At 50.0% G+C, this 15977-nt stretch overlaps 1 long non-coding RNA gene across 1 annotated transcript; it reads right to left on the bottom strand.

Moving 5' to 3' along the window:
* Positions 1-3346: 3346 nt before the first annotated feature.
* LOC147349021 (uncharacterized) lies at positions 3347-12430 on the bottom strand. The gene is made up of 2 exons (XR_015150298.1): positions 12301-12430; positions 3347-3924 (listed from the first exon to the last, which is right to left on the bottom strand). It is a non-coding gene; the product is annotated as an uncharacterized LOC147349021 (long non-coding RNA).
* Positions 12431-15977: the final 3547 nt, after the last annotated feature.

Raw genomic sequence — 15977 nt, 5'->3', positions numbered from 1 at the left:
TTTTGCATTGTCACCTTATAGCAGAGGCTGAACCACAAAACTTGCCTTCCAACAAGTGTTGGGTTGATTCTTTCCATCCACCGAATGTAGCAGCATTGCTTTTCTTAAAGCATGACATCATTCACACCTTCTTCGTTTCTGCAGTAATACCTGGGCTTGATACAGTTATAGATTTCTGACTCCCAGAAGGATGGAAGCTCTTGGAAATCTGTGAGGCTTCCCTGCCTGCTGTTTTGATAGCTGCAGCCTATGAGGGGTTAAACCAAAGTCGCTGTTCCTGATTCATGTATTATTTTCCTTAAAAAAAATACTTACCCAGCTCTCCGTATATGAAAAAGACTTACACCCACATCGAATGTTCCTAGCTCTGTCCCTGTCATCAGAAATGATATTGAATGGCTCAGTACTAGGGGATCTGGAACTATTTCTACAGCTTTCTCACCTCATTTGGAATTTTCTTGCCTTGCTAATTTTAATTCTTTAGTTGAGTCATCAATTCAAATTTGGTCGGGATTGGCATCACCCAGTTGGTCGTTTTGGTGGGAATACTGTTCACAAGGATGGTCAGACTTCACCAGACCCCACCCACCATGTCCACAGAGATCAGTGCGGCTGTGGTGAGTGTGTGTGTGTGTGTGTGTGTGTGTTGCACAGAAAGGGTCTCTCCGCTTTCTGTCTTGTCATCAACTCTCCAAATTGCATATCTGAAAATGCAAAACACACACACACAGACACCAGCTTGAAGTCAGTGGTTTAGTGACCGTCAATCTACCCTCTTTAGAGCACAGACTAGGAAGAGAGAGTTAAAATGGTTCATTTGGGGAAAGAACTGGGATTCAGAAGAGCGTTTTCAGACCCAGCTCTGGCTGTCAGAGGCTGTCGTTGGAACTGGAGCTACAGTGAGGTGTCTGGTGATAGGAAATGGTGGGGGTGGCCGGCAAAGAAGGCAATAATGATCACCTTCTTAACAAGGCTTTTATGAGGCTGTGAGGATTAATTAGTTTGTATCCTTAAGCAGTTTGAGAAAGAGGAAGTTTCAGTAAATGCTAAGCTGGAGTTGTAGATGCATCTGAGTCAGTTGTGAGCTCGCCCCCCCCCACCCCCCAATCTGAACGCAGGCTTTGAACACTCCTGTCTGCGCTGTGATGCTCTACAAAGGAAGTGGTGAAAAAGGGAAGTGAGGGGGAAGCACTCACTTAGCAGGAACGGAGGAGAGCGAGGCATGAGTCAGGCAAAGGCACCGCTACTGAAGATGCTGCAAGGGGGCGCTTACCAAAAAATAAAACTAAAAACCGGCCAACACCTCGCTTCGGCGCTGCCTTCCAGAGCTGAAAAAGACAGGGGGATCTGGGAGACCTCATCTGCAGTCTCGTAGTTTTAGAAGCAGCCACGTACGCTTTCGAGTGAATTCAACAAAGGTAGCTTGTATCCTAGAAAATATTTAAGGGCCATTCCCTCCACTCACTAGAGGAGGGTGAAGGCTGCAAGCTGACAAATAAACAAACCTCTGCAACTCAAAGTTTGAACTGCAGACGCATTGGTAGAGATGGAATAATATGTCTACAGAAGGTGGAAGTTGTCAAAGTTCTTGCATTGTGTGCATTCTAAAACGCTGCCTCTTCTTGAAGACGCACAATCTACAAAGCTCAATTTACAAGGCAGACAATTTGCAACAACAAAAGGTAATTAATGCTGCCCAGGGAAAACTGAGATGCTGGATTGCTGTGCATTCTGGTATTAGTTTAAACTGGGTCCTTTAAAAAAAAATTATTTCGGTGTGATTCTAAGCCTTTGGAATCACTGAAACAAGAATGGCTTCTAAAATATGGATGTGGCAGTAACGTTTCCCATTTGAACTTGCGACAAAGCCACTCTGCTTCTCCCTCTGCCCATCTTTCTTTCTCTCTCTCCCTCCCACGTGTCCTGAAATGGAACCCTGCACAGGAGCAAAGACACCGATCTCTGACCTGTCTCTGATGGTCTACCATCTACACACGGCAGATTTATGGTCGATTTTTTGCCACATCTGAATTTGGACCTCCGGATTCCAACGCATAGATTCATCAGCTGCTAGGATTTAGCACAGGCATCTGCAGTTTCATTATTTGTATCTGCTTAACAGGAACAATTAGAGAACTGAGGAGTGAGGACGCCTGTTTGGGGACCGCTTCGGTATTGTACCCAGACCACACATTCCAGCCGGGTAGGAACACAGTAATGTAGAAAGCATTAGTGGATTTAACGCTCTGCATCGTGTTTGGGGAATCGAATTGTCGTTGTTTCTGGCAAGAACTCATACTTCAACTGATATCTATCAAACACCTTAATTAGCTCCAGTGGCGCTGGTGGTAAAGAATCTGCCTGCTAATGCAGGAGATGGAAGAGACGTGGGTTCGATCCCTGGGTGGGGAACATCCCCCGGAGGAGGAAATGTCAACCCAATCCAGTATTCTTGCCTGGAGAATCCCACGGACAGAGGAAGCTGGTGGGCTATGGTCCATAGGGTCACAAAGAGTCAGGCACGACTGAAGCAACGTGGCCCGCACACACCTAAAGGCCCCCAACCCAAAGCAAGCCAGATAGCAGGAGGAGACAAAGGCAGGAGCTGTGCAGGGGTGCCCGGGCCTCCCTGACTTCCCCAGGGTCCCGTGGCCTCAGTTTGGGGACTAGGATGCACAGGCCATGGTGCAAAGTCAGACCAGCCCTGGCTCTTGCCGCCACGGCCACAGGGGACAAGCTGGAGGGTGTTTGGACGGTTTGATGGGTGTATGCCACCAGGGTGGGAAGAGGCCACAGTGACACGCGCCGTTGCCGACGGTAACTGAAGTCTTTTCCTCAGCCAGCCGTTCCACCTGGACTTCAGCACAAATTATTGTTTTCAATTACCACCTGTGTATTCCTTCCCATGCAACTTATTGATGTAAAATTACAGCTACACCGGTATAAATAAGTTATGCTGCAGTTGTAAAATGGAAGAAATTTTGTTGTAGCAATTATGTTCAGCAAGATGACAAAATAAATTTCCAGAGCTGTGCCTGCAGTAACCTGGGGAATTTAAACCTCATAATTTCCATTCATTTCAGATAATTTGGAGTAATTTCTATATGTAATAACTTTGTAATGAAAAACACAGCGGTACTGAAGTGATTTCGCTCCGTCTTTTTTTCTTCTATGGTATACATGGCACAAAATAAATGATAAAAATAATATTTCCTTTTTATATGTGTGTGTGTTGAGTAATTCCTTCAGCAAAAAAAAAAGAATCATAAACTAATACCCAGACTAAATCTCTGTCCACAAAATGAAAAATAAATTGAGTTAAAGAAAGTGAAAAAGTATGAAAGGCTTTGGATGTTTTATTGTGACTTTATTGAATTGTCTTATTCCCAGGTTTCTTCCGATCTCTGAGGGTTACACTTCCTAAGTAAAGGGGTGAACGCAGGCCAGCCCCCAGGTTCCCAGGAGAGGGCCACAGGGAGACTCCCCCCCCACCCCCAAAAGCTGGAATATCCAGACCCGGTGGCGATGTCGTTCCCGGAAACTGTTAGGAAAGACAGTCTCATGCTGCTTCCCATCAGGTCTTTAATAGCAACTTTCTCCGCAACTGGAGACAACTTATTAGGCTGAGCAGTGGTCACAAGAGGGCCTCGTTTAATTAAAGACGTGGCCAGAAGGTGCCGCTTCCCTGGTTGCCCCATGCCCTGCCCGACCTCTGACAGTGACACTCACCAAGAATGCAGATGGCCCCCGAACGCCTGGCATGATCCCCCGGAAGCTCCCACTGCGTCGTTAGAGGTGACAGGAATTACAGCAGCCGCATCGCTCCCAGCGCTGTGCAATTAGCCTCCAGCGCCCATCAAGGCTCTCCTCCACACGAAAAATGGAGGCTGGTTCTGGATGAGTCATCGGCCCCTTAAACGCTGCCTGCCAGGAGAGAAGGCCAGACCTCTTGTCGGTGCCCAGGAGAGCTGTCTGCCACCTCCAACTCAAAGTTTCTCCCTCGGATCCTGCCGCTGCGTGCAGCTATGGGGGGTGGGGGGCAGACCTGGGGTCTTGGGCTGTGTACCAGGTGCCCACGGGCCGGTTGGTCCAGAGAGAGGGGAGAGGACCTTCCTTCTCAGCTCAGTGACCTCCCTGGTCCGATGGAGCTCCAGAGCACCTGTGGGCTGACTGTCTGAGCAGAGGTGAGCACTGGCCGGGTCGCTGGCACCCAGCAGTCAGCCCACAGCATCACTGTGACTCACGCATCGACATCACACGTGGATGGGGTGGATGGAGGGCTTGCCACGCACCGAGCACGTCCGTGGCACCGAGACAGCCATATGGTTCCTCATCCAGACAGACCTGAATTTGCTCTCCACCCCTGCTCCGAGGACTGTGCAGGGAAGCAGACACAGAATAGGACCACAGTGGCCTGTCACAGCCCACCGAAGGTTCCCATGGCCATGCCTCCCAAGCGCCATGGGAGCAAAGCAGGGGAGGGGTCAGGGGTCCTAAACACCGAGTACAGAGTTCTTCCCTGACCCTCAAGGCCTGCTAGGTCAGAAACTCGAGAAGTTTATCTTATCTGATCCTGGGAAGAGAAGGACCTTCATCCCCAGGAAGTCCAAGGCCAGTCTCGAAGACGCAGAGCAAGAATCACTGCAGGGCTGGTGTCTGGTACAAACATGCCACCAGCCTCTGGCCAGACTGGCTTCCCAGCCACCCTGCAAGGCGGCCCCTGGAGGCCCCGCTGGGTGTGGGATTAAGTCAGCAAAGGAAAGTGAGTGCAGGCAGGACCAGGACCCAGGGAGAAAGAGGAAATGTAAAGAGGACCAAAGATGAGGTTAGGAGAGGAATCCCCCACACATACCCTGGGGAAACAGCAAAATTCAGAAAACATGACCACGGCTCTGAAACCAAATCATCTAGAAATGGGACGAAGGAGCAAAAATAATAAGGAAAATAATAAGCAAAAATAATAATAAGGTCTGGAGATGCTGAGTGTCATAAAGGACTCAGCAGAGGAAAGGGGCTTGACGTGCAGCACAAGAGAATGGGGGTGGACAGAGGGGTCTGCTGGTTAAAGTCTAGGTCAGACAAATCACTAATCCTGGCACAGATTGTTACAGAGTGCACAGCCCGGTCCCTTCCCTGACTTGGATCTGTGCCTTCCAGCAACCTCGCAAGATGCACAAGCTTCTTGATCCACACCTCCGAGAAGCACAGGGGTTGGGTCCCCACTACCCCTGATGTTTGCTGGCAGACCTCAAGCGAGCTGCTTCCCTTCCCAGCGTCCCAGGTCCTCCTATCCCAGTCCTCCAAGACTCTCAGCAAGGATTACATCACATAATCTGTTTGAAAGCTTGGAGCATGGGACCTGGCCCATAGTAGGAATAGAGCAAATTATAGATATTATTATCATGGAGCCTTACGCTGAGGTCAAGAGGAAACTCACATCCAACCCAACCTTTGGTATACACTGGAGTATTTTGTTTCAAAGTGAAAAGAATAAAGTTCCCTGGACTTCATTCATGAGCATATTTATGTTGGTGAAGCACCTGTTATGTACTGGAGACTGTGTCTTTATCAGCACGCAGGCTGTTGCAAATCACTGGGCTCTGAGCTCCTCAAAGCAGATGGCAGGATCTGCCTCCTCTCCTCGGACAGTGACAGACACATAGTGGCTTTGAACGAACGAGGCAGCAAGACCTAAAAATGCCTGCACAGGGGCCCTGAAAAAGCCAAGCGCACAGAACTACGGCTGAGAGATTTGCAGGCGTCATCTCGGAGATGGGGACCAGAGGCTCACCATTCACTTCCTTCTGTTAATCTCCAAGTTCCCCAGAGTCGACATTTACGTTTTGATAATCAGCCACAAGAAATTAAAAATTAAAAGTTGTGGCTTCTATATACTCTGTGTTAGGGAGCAGGAAGGGAGAAAAACTGACCACCTATGAAAAAAAGACTGGAATGACAACCACTATTGTGTTAGGAGGGCTTCCCTGGTGGCTCAGACGTTAAAGCGTCTGTCTGCAATGCAGGAGACCCGGGTTCGATCCCTAGGTTGGGAAGATCCCCTGGAGAAGGAAATGGCAGTCCACTCCATTATTCTTGCCTGGAAAATCCCATGGATGGCGGAGCCTGGTAGGCTACTGTCCATGGGGCCGCCAAGAGTCGGACATGACTGAGCGAAGGGAAGATTGTGTTAGGATGATGGGATTAGCAGGGCTTTAAAAGGGGCTCCTAGTAGCTCAGAAGGTAAGGAATCTGCCTACAATGCAGGACCCTGGGTTCAATCCTTGGGTTAGGAAGATCCCCTGCAGAAGAGAATGGAAACCCACTCCAGTATTCTAGCTTGGAGAATTCCATGGACAGAGGAGGCTGGTGAGCTACAATCCATGGGGTCACAAAGATTTGGACACTACTGAGTGACTAACAGCGCTTTTATAAGAACTTATTATTTCAAACCTTCTAAAATGTCATAGAAGACCTACCTTGCATTTTTTGTAAAAGAATCAGGGGAGTAGTGACTGAACTCTGAAGAGCTCTGTGGTGGTGGGGGGCGGGGGCAGGGGGGGTAGTGTGGCATGCACCTGGCTTTGAGATGCAGTGAACACTGTCCTGGCAGGGTACCATCCTGGGGTCAGGGGCCACTGAGGGATGAGGTTAGGTGGGACCCTTTTTAAAAAGCTGCCTTTCCCAGCTTCTTTCCCTTCTGTTTGGGGGCCTCCGTTGCCTGATGCCGCATGCCAGATTCTCTGAAGTCCAAAGGGGCAGGTGTTAAAAGCACTTCTCCCCACTGGCCAGGGACACTAAGAAGCTGGGGCTGTCCCCTACCCATCAGCGTCCGCTGTCTGGCTGGGGTCTGTGCAGGGTTTGTGCTAAGTGGGGCGGGGGGTGGAGGGGTGCTCTTAAACATGCACAATAAAGAATGTCCTCTCGAAGCTTCCCCCTCCTTCCCACCTTCTGTCATCCGGGGAGATAATTCATTTATGCAGCTTTCACAGAAGACTGACATTTTCGACTTTTTTAGCAGAATAAATTTATAAGGTAAATTAGGGGGTGGGAGCCCTAGTGTCCTAGGCAGATTCAAACTGGTAATTACAGAGGGCCTAATTATGTATTCACCGTGGATCTTTCTGGAACTGGGAAGGCTACAGGGTGGCTCTTGTTCCTCCTGCAGAGGACAGTCTCCCCTGGAAGCTTCACAACCAGTGTTTGAGATGCTTTTGCTTCCAGCCCCAAGCCGTCGTGCGGAAGAGCTTCTGTGAGCTGTACCCATGCCCTGGTATTTGCAGAGAAAATCCAGATCCTAGTCAGGCCACCCAGATTTTCCCCAGAGATTGTGAGGTCAAGTATTCTTCAGATCAGGGTAAGGGGGCCTGACTTGGATAAAATAAAATAAAATTTTTTTGAACCGCAATTTTTAAAAAACCCTGCTCTGTCACATCTTCCCGTGATTCCACTTCGAATTGGAGACTTACATCTGCAGCCTGTGGTATCAAAATTACCATCCCAGCCATCTTCCCTGCTTGGCTGGGAGCTCCTTGAAGTCGAAACTGTATCTTTTACTTCTCCGTCTAATTAAAACTCGGCTTGGGGTCTGGTCTCTCTATAGTCACTTAATGAATAGAAAGGCCTAGAAAAGGGCACACGTGGCTCTCGGAAGGGAAGGACCCTGGGCCTCCAAGTGGTGAACTGGGTGAAGGCCAGCCTTTCTCAGGCATCCGAGCACGTGTGGTGTTTGGACATATCTGAGCCTCTTAGTTGCAGAGCCCCCCTGTCTAGAGCCAGCTGCCCCTCATTTTCCAGAGCCCTCTCTGCTGCCCTGGTGTCTGATCATTCACTGGGTAAATATGGGCTGTGCCCTGTTATGGATTGAATTGTGTCCCCGCCCACCCCCAAATATGTTGAAATCCTAACACCTGTACCTGGGTATGTAACCTTATTTGGGAAGAGTCGTTTTAGATATCACTAGTTAAGGCAACCTTACGCTGGATTAGGGTGAACCCTTAATCCAACATGACTTGAGTCCTTATAATAAAAGGAGAAGACACACAGACAGAAACACAGAGAAGGCAGGATGTCCATGGAGACAAAGATCAGTCCAGCAGCCATCTGAAACTAGAGCGGCAAGGAAGCATCGTCCCCTAGACCTTCAGCAGGGGCATGGTCCTGCTGACACCTTGATTTCAGACTTCTGCCTCCCCGCCCAGAACGGTGAGACAGTAAACGTCTGCTGTTGTAAGTCCCCCCGTCTGTGACACTTTTGTCACGGTGGCCCTCGGAAGCTGGTACACGCTCCCATCCTGTGCCAAGCCGGGATCGAGGCACGGAGAACAGAGCAGAAGCTGAGATGATGTACGGCAGGTCCCTCCTTCCGTCCTGGACCCTCAGGTGTGCACCTCTGCTGACCTCTTATTCCCGCTTGGCACTTGCACGAACTTCAGACTCCCATTATAAAGGCAGAACTTGGGGAAGGGCAGAAAGTCAGTGGGGGAAATTCTAGGGGTGCAGAAGGGCCTTCCCATCAGCCTTCAGATCACACCCCTCCAAGTAAACTCGCACCCAGCACCTCCACAAAGTTGAGTCTAAAACATGAGCCTGCTCCTCTGAAATCCTTCAGCCACTCGAGGTGTTAGCTTAGCGTGTGGTTTCATTTTCATTTGGGGGTTTAATAAACAAAGAATTTTAAAAAGTCAGAGACAACAGAGAACTAACTACTTTGCAGTATAGCTGACGACCACGCAGGACTAAGGATATGGGTTTGGATAAGAGGTGGGTCTCTGGAGTTTTACTGAAAAGTATTTGGGGTGAAATAGAAGACCCACTGCCCTCTCCTCCCCCACCACCCCCCACACTAGTGAATCATCCAAGCCAACAAGACCAGCCCAGCTCCTACACGTGCCAGATGGGAAAGAAAATTCTTTTCTTCCCAGCACCCTCCCCCCTTCACCTCCCATGGACCCCTCTTAGGAAAGCTTTAGCCTGGGCAGGACTGATCTGGATGGCTCTGCCACCTTCCAGCCTGTGTGTGCAGCCCTAGGGGAGCCGATTGGAGAGTTCACACTTCTGAGAAGTGCTGGGTCCACGCCCAGACACAGGCGTCTGCAGCTTTGACCAAACGCAGGCACGAATGACGTGGATGTAACAGGACTGTCTTCCTGTTAGGCTGCGAAGGAGTGGAAACACAGGGATGGGCTTCCAGACAAGAACAGAAACAATCTGGGCCCCTACTATGCGCCAAGCATGGGCTGGACTGTTGACATCTACCCTTCCAATGTCCTTACCCACCAGTTGGATATCGCTTAGTTTCCAGGAGGGGAAACCAAGTTCCACAGCCAGCCCAGTGCTCTAGGCAAGAGTTTCAGAGTTAGGACTCCCAGTCTGGTGATGTGGGTACCATTCATTTCTACATCCTCACATTAGTCAGCCTCAGACAGGCTGTGATGCAGAAACAAAATAATCGCTAATGGTAAGAGCTTGACACAAGAAAGGCAGTTTCACTGATTTCCTATACTTTGCACGTTAGCAGCCCTCCTGACTCTCTAAGCCACTCCTGGTGGCCTCCAGGGCCATAGCAGGAGAAGAGGGATATCAAAAAGTCCCACTGGCTCTTAAATGCCACAACCCAGAAGGCACACATGTCACTTTTACTCACAGCCCCATTGGTCAGAGCTAGTCACGTGACCCAACATAACCTCAAGGGAGGCTGGGAAACATGAACCAGCATCTGGAATGCTGCAGGGCTGTGCCTGTCAGTCACCATAACCAGAAATAGCATGAGCCTGAATAAAAGGGCAAATGGACCTTAACTGGAAATACCTCCACCGGTCAATTTGGGGAGCAGAAGTATGGCTCCAGGAGAATAATAGAATGCCTGATTTGTTACATAACTGTACTTAGGATGCTTTTTCTGAGCTTCCTCACACCCCTCCCCCCATCCTCTGATATTTACTGATGGCACTGCTTTTTTATCCATCTCTCACTGAGCTTGCCCCCATCACACTGAAGGCATGAGGGCCTTCAGAGTAACACAGAGATGTTCTTCACTGTGCAACTTCCCACTGGGAGCAAACAAACCTACAGGATGTAGAGGGGACTAGTCAGCTCCTCAGAAGAAGAGGCTCACGAGACAGAGCCCCTCTGGTCCAGAACTGTGTTCGTTTGAGACGCTTGTCAAAAGAGACTTTCAAACTCTGGAAGGTGTGAGATAACTGCTGTTGTTCAGTCTGAGAGTCATGTAAGACTTTTTGCGACCCCATGGACTGCAGCACGCCAGGCTCCTGTGTCCTCCAGTATCTCCCAGGGTTTGTTCAGATTCATGTCCACTGAGTTGGTGATGTTATCTAACCACCTCATCCTCTGCCACCCCCTTCTCCTGCCTTCAATCCTTTCCAGCACCAGGGTCTTTTCTAATGAGTCAGTTCTTCGCATCAGGTGGCCAAAGAATTGGAGTTTCAGCTTCAGCATCAGTCCTTCCGATGAATATTCAGGGTAGGTGTGTAGGTTGATGTAAAACACCCAGGCTTCACTTCAAAACCCTCAAAATAGTGTTTGATGGATGGATTTAGATCAGAGAACTTTTCAACTGGGAGGAGCCAAGAGATGATGCAGTCCACCTACCTCAGAGGGAATCTGAGGCCGGGGAGGGGCTCACCCCCAGAGGGAGACCCCGAGCTCTGCGGGGTGCCCCCCGCCCCTGGCTCCCAGGCGGTGGCCGCAGCCCCAGAGGCCCCAAGTCCCCTTTCCAACTGTCAGTCAACACATGAGAAATGATCGCTTAAGAAGCCACAGGACTTTGTCTCCCGTAAGCCTGACAACAGCTTAGGAAAGCTCACAAACCTCAGCCACCTCGGATGACAATAGGTGACAGGAAAATGAAGGGCGTGATGGGAACCTTCCATCTTCAGGGGAAGGAAAGGGCAACTCAACACAGGGCTTCCCTCCCCCTACGTCCCCCCGAATCCACCCCTGGGTGCCACCTGCGCCCTGCTCGAGGTCAGACAGGCAGCCCTCACCTGAGCAGGGTGTTGCCTTCAGGGAGGCCACCAGGTCCTAAAGAAGCAAGAACTGACTCAGGAGGGACAAGGGCATGGAGGTGGGGGGTGGGGTGATATCCGGGTCGGGGCAGGGGTCTTGCCTGGGTGCGCAGGCCACCCAGAGGCGAGCCTCTCCACTCTGCCATGTCCCTGAGGGTCATGAGGCCCAGCATCCCTCCGAGTGAGAAACCGAACCCCCAGACTGCCCCAGACTCGCCATCCTGACGGGTAGGAATGGACACCCTGAGAGCTGAAGGAATCCCAGGATGAGTGGCTGAGCCTCAGTTGGTGACAGATGGGGAAACTGAGGCCCACTGAAGCCGCATCCCCAGCCGGGCCACACCCTCCCTGCAAACCAAGCCCGGCCTTCCTTCCTGCACGCCTTCCCTCTCCCTGGGGTGGAGCAAGGGGCTCCGGCCCTGCTCCTGCACCTTGGAAGCCCGTCCCCCTCACCGCCCCCCTCCTCAGGGGCTGGCTCCATCCTCCTGCCTCCAAACCTCTTAGCCCTGCTCCGGGGGCTGCCACCCCCACCCCTTCCCAGTCTTCAAGAATTTTCCCTCGGCCCAGATTAACTGCGGGCAGAGACCAGGGCTCACTTGCCTGCGTGTGGCCAGCCTTCCTTCCAAGGAGGCCCCTAGGATTAATGAAGGGAGCCGCGAGGGGAGGGGCAGCAGGTGGACGCGAGGACGCGGGGCTCCAGCACGCCAGCGGGGGCGGGGCCGGATGCGGGCCGGACGGGAGTGACTCAGCGCGGGGCTGCCCTCCCTGGAGGAGGAGGCAGTCTGCTCCCTCACCAAACACAGCACCCAACACCCCGCATGATCGCAGCTAAGAAAAAGAAGCGTATGAAGGAAAATCTTCTCGGTCATTTTTAATAAAAGGAAAAGAAAGAAAAAGAAGAAAGGGAGAGCAAGATTTAAAGGCAGAAAGAAGGAAAAAGGAAAGAAGAAAGGAAGGGAACTTCCCCTCTGATCCAGTGGCTAAGATTCCAAGCTCCCAATGCAGGGGACCCAAGTTCAACCCCTGGTCAGGCAACCAGATCCCGCCGCCACAACTAAGAGTTCGCGAGTCGCAAGTAGCGGTCTTGCAGACCACAGCAAAGACCAAAGAGCACGCGCACCGCGACAAAGACCCAGTGCAGACAAATAAAAGTAAACATTTTTTTTTTTTTAAGAAAAAGGAGGGGATGGAGGAGAGGGGAGGGGAGGGGAGGGATGGGGAGAGGCCACACGGGGCCCCCTGGAGTTAGCTTCAGTTTTCCCCAAGGCTCACTCACCTCTTGGCCCAGGCTACCAGGTATAAACCACTCAGCTCCCCGCAGCAGGTCCTGTGAGGGGTTACCAGGGATGCAAACCTCCTCCGAGCTGTATCTGTGCAGCCAGGAGACAGTCTCCTCCTCTGGCCTCTGAAAAAAAGCCTCACTTCGTTTTTGTGTCATCTCAAAAAAAAAAAAAAAAACCATTTCCTGAGCCCCTGCTATGTATAAATTCCTTTGACGTGAAGTACAAAGGTTGCTAGATAGGGACCAAACCGAATTCGTATCAGAGCTGATACTGCCTGGCAAGCGGACCTCGGACAAGGCACTTCACCTCCAGCATCTCAGTTTGCTCATCTGTAAAGCTAGAGTCTTAACCAGACCTCAGAGCCCATGAGAACTCACCAAGCTAAAACAGGGGAACGTACTAAGCATCTGGGTATGGCAGGTCCTGTACACATACATAGGCCGCAGAACGAAGCAAGTTCCAAGTAGCTGAAGATGCGGGATGCTGTGCGAAAGGAAAGGCACGATACCTCTGCGTAGGCAGGTCAGGGAAGGCTTCCTGGTGGCGGGGGCTCCTTGCCTCCCTTTCAAGACTCAGCACAGTGCCACTTCCTCCAGGAAGACTTCTGTGCCTGCTCAGCTGGGCCAGGCCCCTCTACAGGGCTTCCGCCAGCCCCTGGGCTTCTTCCCTCTCACCCCAACCCGCCTTGGGGTGTAAATCTCTGTAGGCCCATCAGTGCTGCTGAAGTGCATGGAGGGGCAGAGATGGTGTCTCCTTACCTCTACGTCCCCAGAGTCTCATGTGAATGACACATCCTAGGTGTGGAGTAAACAGCTCCTGTATTGGGGGTTATAATTAAAACATGCTGTGATTTCCGCACACCTCTCCCAGGGGACCACCCCATTTCTCCAAGAAATGCAGATCTACTCTTATTCAGTTGAGTTGCTGCCTCCCATCCCCTCCAGAAGCCACTCCATCAGCTTTGGCTCAGTCAGCTCCAGCCAGCTGCTCTTGACAAGGTCACACTGCCCTCCATGCTGCTAAACCCAGTGGTCACACTCGGTCCGCATGGTACCAGACCCCTCAGCAGCCTACAGTTCAGCCAACCACTCCCCGTTCTTCCGTGGGCTTCCAGGAGGCCGCGGGGCCCCAGTCTTTTTGAAACCCATTGCACTAGCCAGCGGTCTTCTTTCTGGTCCCTCCCCATCTCTCCACCTCTGGACACAGAACAACCCCAGGGTTCATGTCTTGGACCTCTTCTCAATTCACTCACCCATTTGGTGACATCAACTTTACAAGTCCTTTCAAAGCTACATGACACTGACTCCCAAATTTATATCACCATCCCCTGCACTCTGACTCCATCCACCCAAACACCTGCTTGATCTCCTCACGGGGTCCCTAACAGGCACCTGACTCTTAAGCTCTCCAAAACCACGTCCTGAACGTCCTCCCCAAACCTGTCCCCCTAACGGAGCAAATGGTTATAGCTCAGGCTAAAGTCCAGAGAGTCCATCTTGACCTCTCTCTTTCTCCCAGACGTGACATCCACTCCGTCAGTCCATCCTATCAGTTCTACCTTTAAAGTCATTCCAGACAAGACCAGTTCTCACCACCTCCTCTGTTACCTCCCTGGACCAAGAGCCTTCCTCTAAGCTTTCCCTCTCTACCCTTGAGTCTGCTCCCAATAGCCAGTCTGACTGTTTGAAACGTAAGTGAGATCTCAGCTTATTCTATTCAAAGCCCTCAGTCACTCAGAGTAAAAGCCAAAGACCCTGCAGTGGCCTGGATGCTCACAGGTGGTCTGGACTCCATTACCTTCCTGACCTCACCTCATCACTCTTCATCTCTCTTGCTCTCCACTGGCCTGCATTCTTGTTTTCAATTTACAGGGGACATGCAGGCCTCAGGGCCTTTGCACCTCCTGTTTCCTCTCTCTGCTATACCCGGCCCCCTCCCCAATATCTGCCTCCTTCCTTCAGGTCTCTGCTCAGTGAGCCCTGCTCCTCCCCACCTCCGGCCTATTTTTACATTGAAACACAGATAACTTAGATGAAATGAACTAATTTCTTTAAAAACACGACAACCGAAATTGACATAAAAGCAAGCAGAAAATCTCAGCAGTTGTGTCTATTAAAGATTAAATCTGTACTTTAAAATCTTTCTCCCCTCCTGCCTCTTCCCCTTTCTCTCCCCACCCCAAGCAAAAACAAAAACAAACCTTTAGGTCCAGAAGAATTCACTGGTGGATTTTTCCCAACATTTAAGGAAGAAATGGTACCAATTTCACACAAACTCTTCCAGGAAACAAAGTAAGAGATAACACTTCCTAACTCATTTGATAAGGACAAATATAATGATACACTTGATCTTAGACAAAAGGCCAAGAAGCAGTAGGACAAATAATGCTCATAATTATACCTGAAAAAGATACTATAAGAAAAAAAATGACAGTCCTTTATCCCTCATGAACACAAAGGTGAAAATTCTAAACAAATTATTAGAAAACTTGATATCACAATGTATTCAAAGGAAAATACACCATGACCAAGTGGAATTTATTCTAGTAATGTATACTTGCCTCCTTATTCAGCAATTGATGTACTGATGTGGAATGATGTCTAGCATATAGTAGAGGGTGATAAAGTAAAAGAGTATCTATAGTATATTACATTTGGTGTAAAAGAAAGTGAAAAATAAGAAAATATACATTCATCTGCTCATCTGAACAAAAAGAACAGGAGAGATAAACCAGGGACCAATAACACTGATTACTGTACTAGCTTTCTCGGACTGTCATCACAAAGTACCGCAGACTGAGGGGCTCAAACTATTGACATTGATTTCCTCACCAATCTGGGGGATAGAAGTCCAAGATCGAGGTGTCCTCAGGGTTGGATTCTTCTGCAGCCTCTCCCCTTGGCTTGTGGGCGGCTGCCTTCCCTTGGAGGCGTGTCTGTGTTTCACTCGCCTCTTTGAAGAAGGGCACTAGTCCCATCCACACGACCTCATTTCAGCGGAGTTATATCTTGAAAGGCTCTGTCTCTGAATACAGCAGGATTCTGAGGTACTAAGGGTTAGGACTTTAACATAGGACTTGTAAGTTTTGCAGTTCAGTCCGTGACAGTTACCTACAGAGCCTGGGTGAGAATGGGGTGGGAAGGATGGAGGGGATGGCAGATGGCAGGAGAACATTTCTGAGTATGTGTGTGTGTTAGTCGCTCAGTCACATCTGACTCTTTGCAAACCCAGGTTCTGTAGCCCACCAGGCTCCTCTGCCCATGGGATTCTCCAGGCACGAATACTGGACTGGATAGCCATTTCTTTCTCCAGGGACCTTCCCCACCCAGGGATGGAACCCGGGTCTCCTACTTTGCAGGCAGATTCTTTACCATCCGAGCTACTGGGAAACCCTTCTCTGAGTATATTATTTTATATAATCCTGACCATATTAATGTTTCACATTCTCAAAAAAGAGATGAAAATCAACAAGGATGGAGGGAGAGACCTAAATTAGAATAGAAATCAAACAAGAGCTGTATTTAAAACAAATAACTACACTGAAGGGAGAGAACTAAGTAACTTCTGGACCCAGTATTTGCATTACATGCCCGCAGACAATAGAAAAAAGAATCTGAAGCAAATATTGAATTCTAATTAGGAAACTTCCTTTTTTGCAGAGGTGGTTGTT

The sequence above is a fragment of the Bos grunniens genome, chromosome 21 (genome assembly GCF_055505025.1).
Source record: "Bos grunniens cultivar Pamir isolate PY7600 chromosome 21, Bosgru_T2T1.0, whole genome shotgun sequence".
Lineage (NCBI taxonomy): Eukaryota > Metazoa > Chordata > Mammalia > Artiodactyla > Bovidae > Bos > Bos grunniens.
This window is presented reverse-complemented; position numbering and strand designations above follow the sequence as displayed.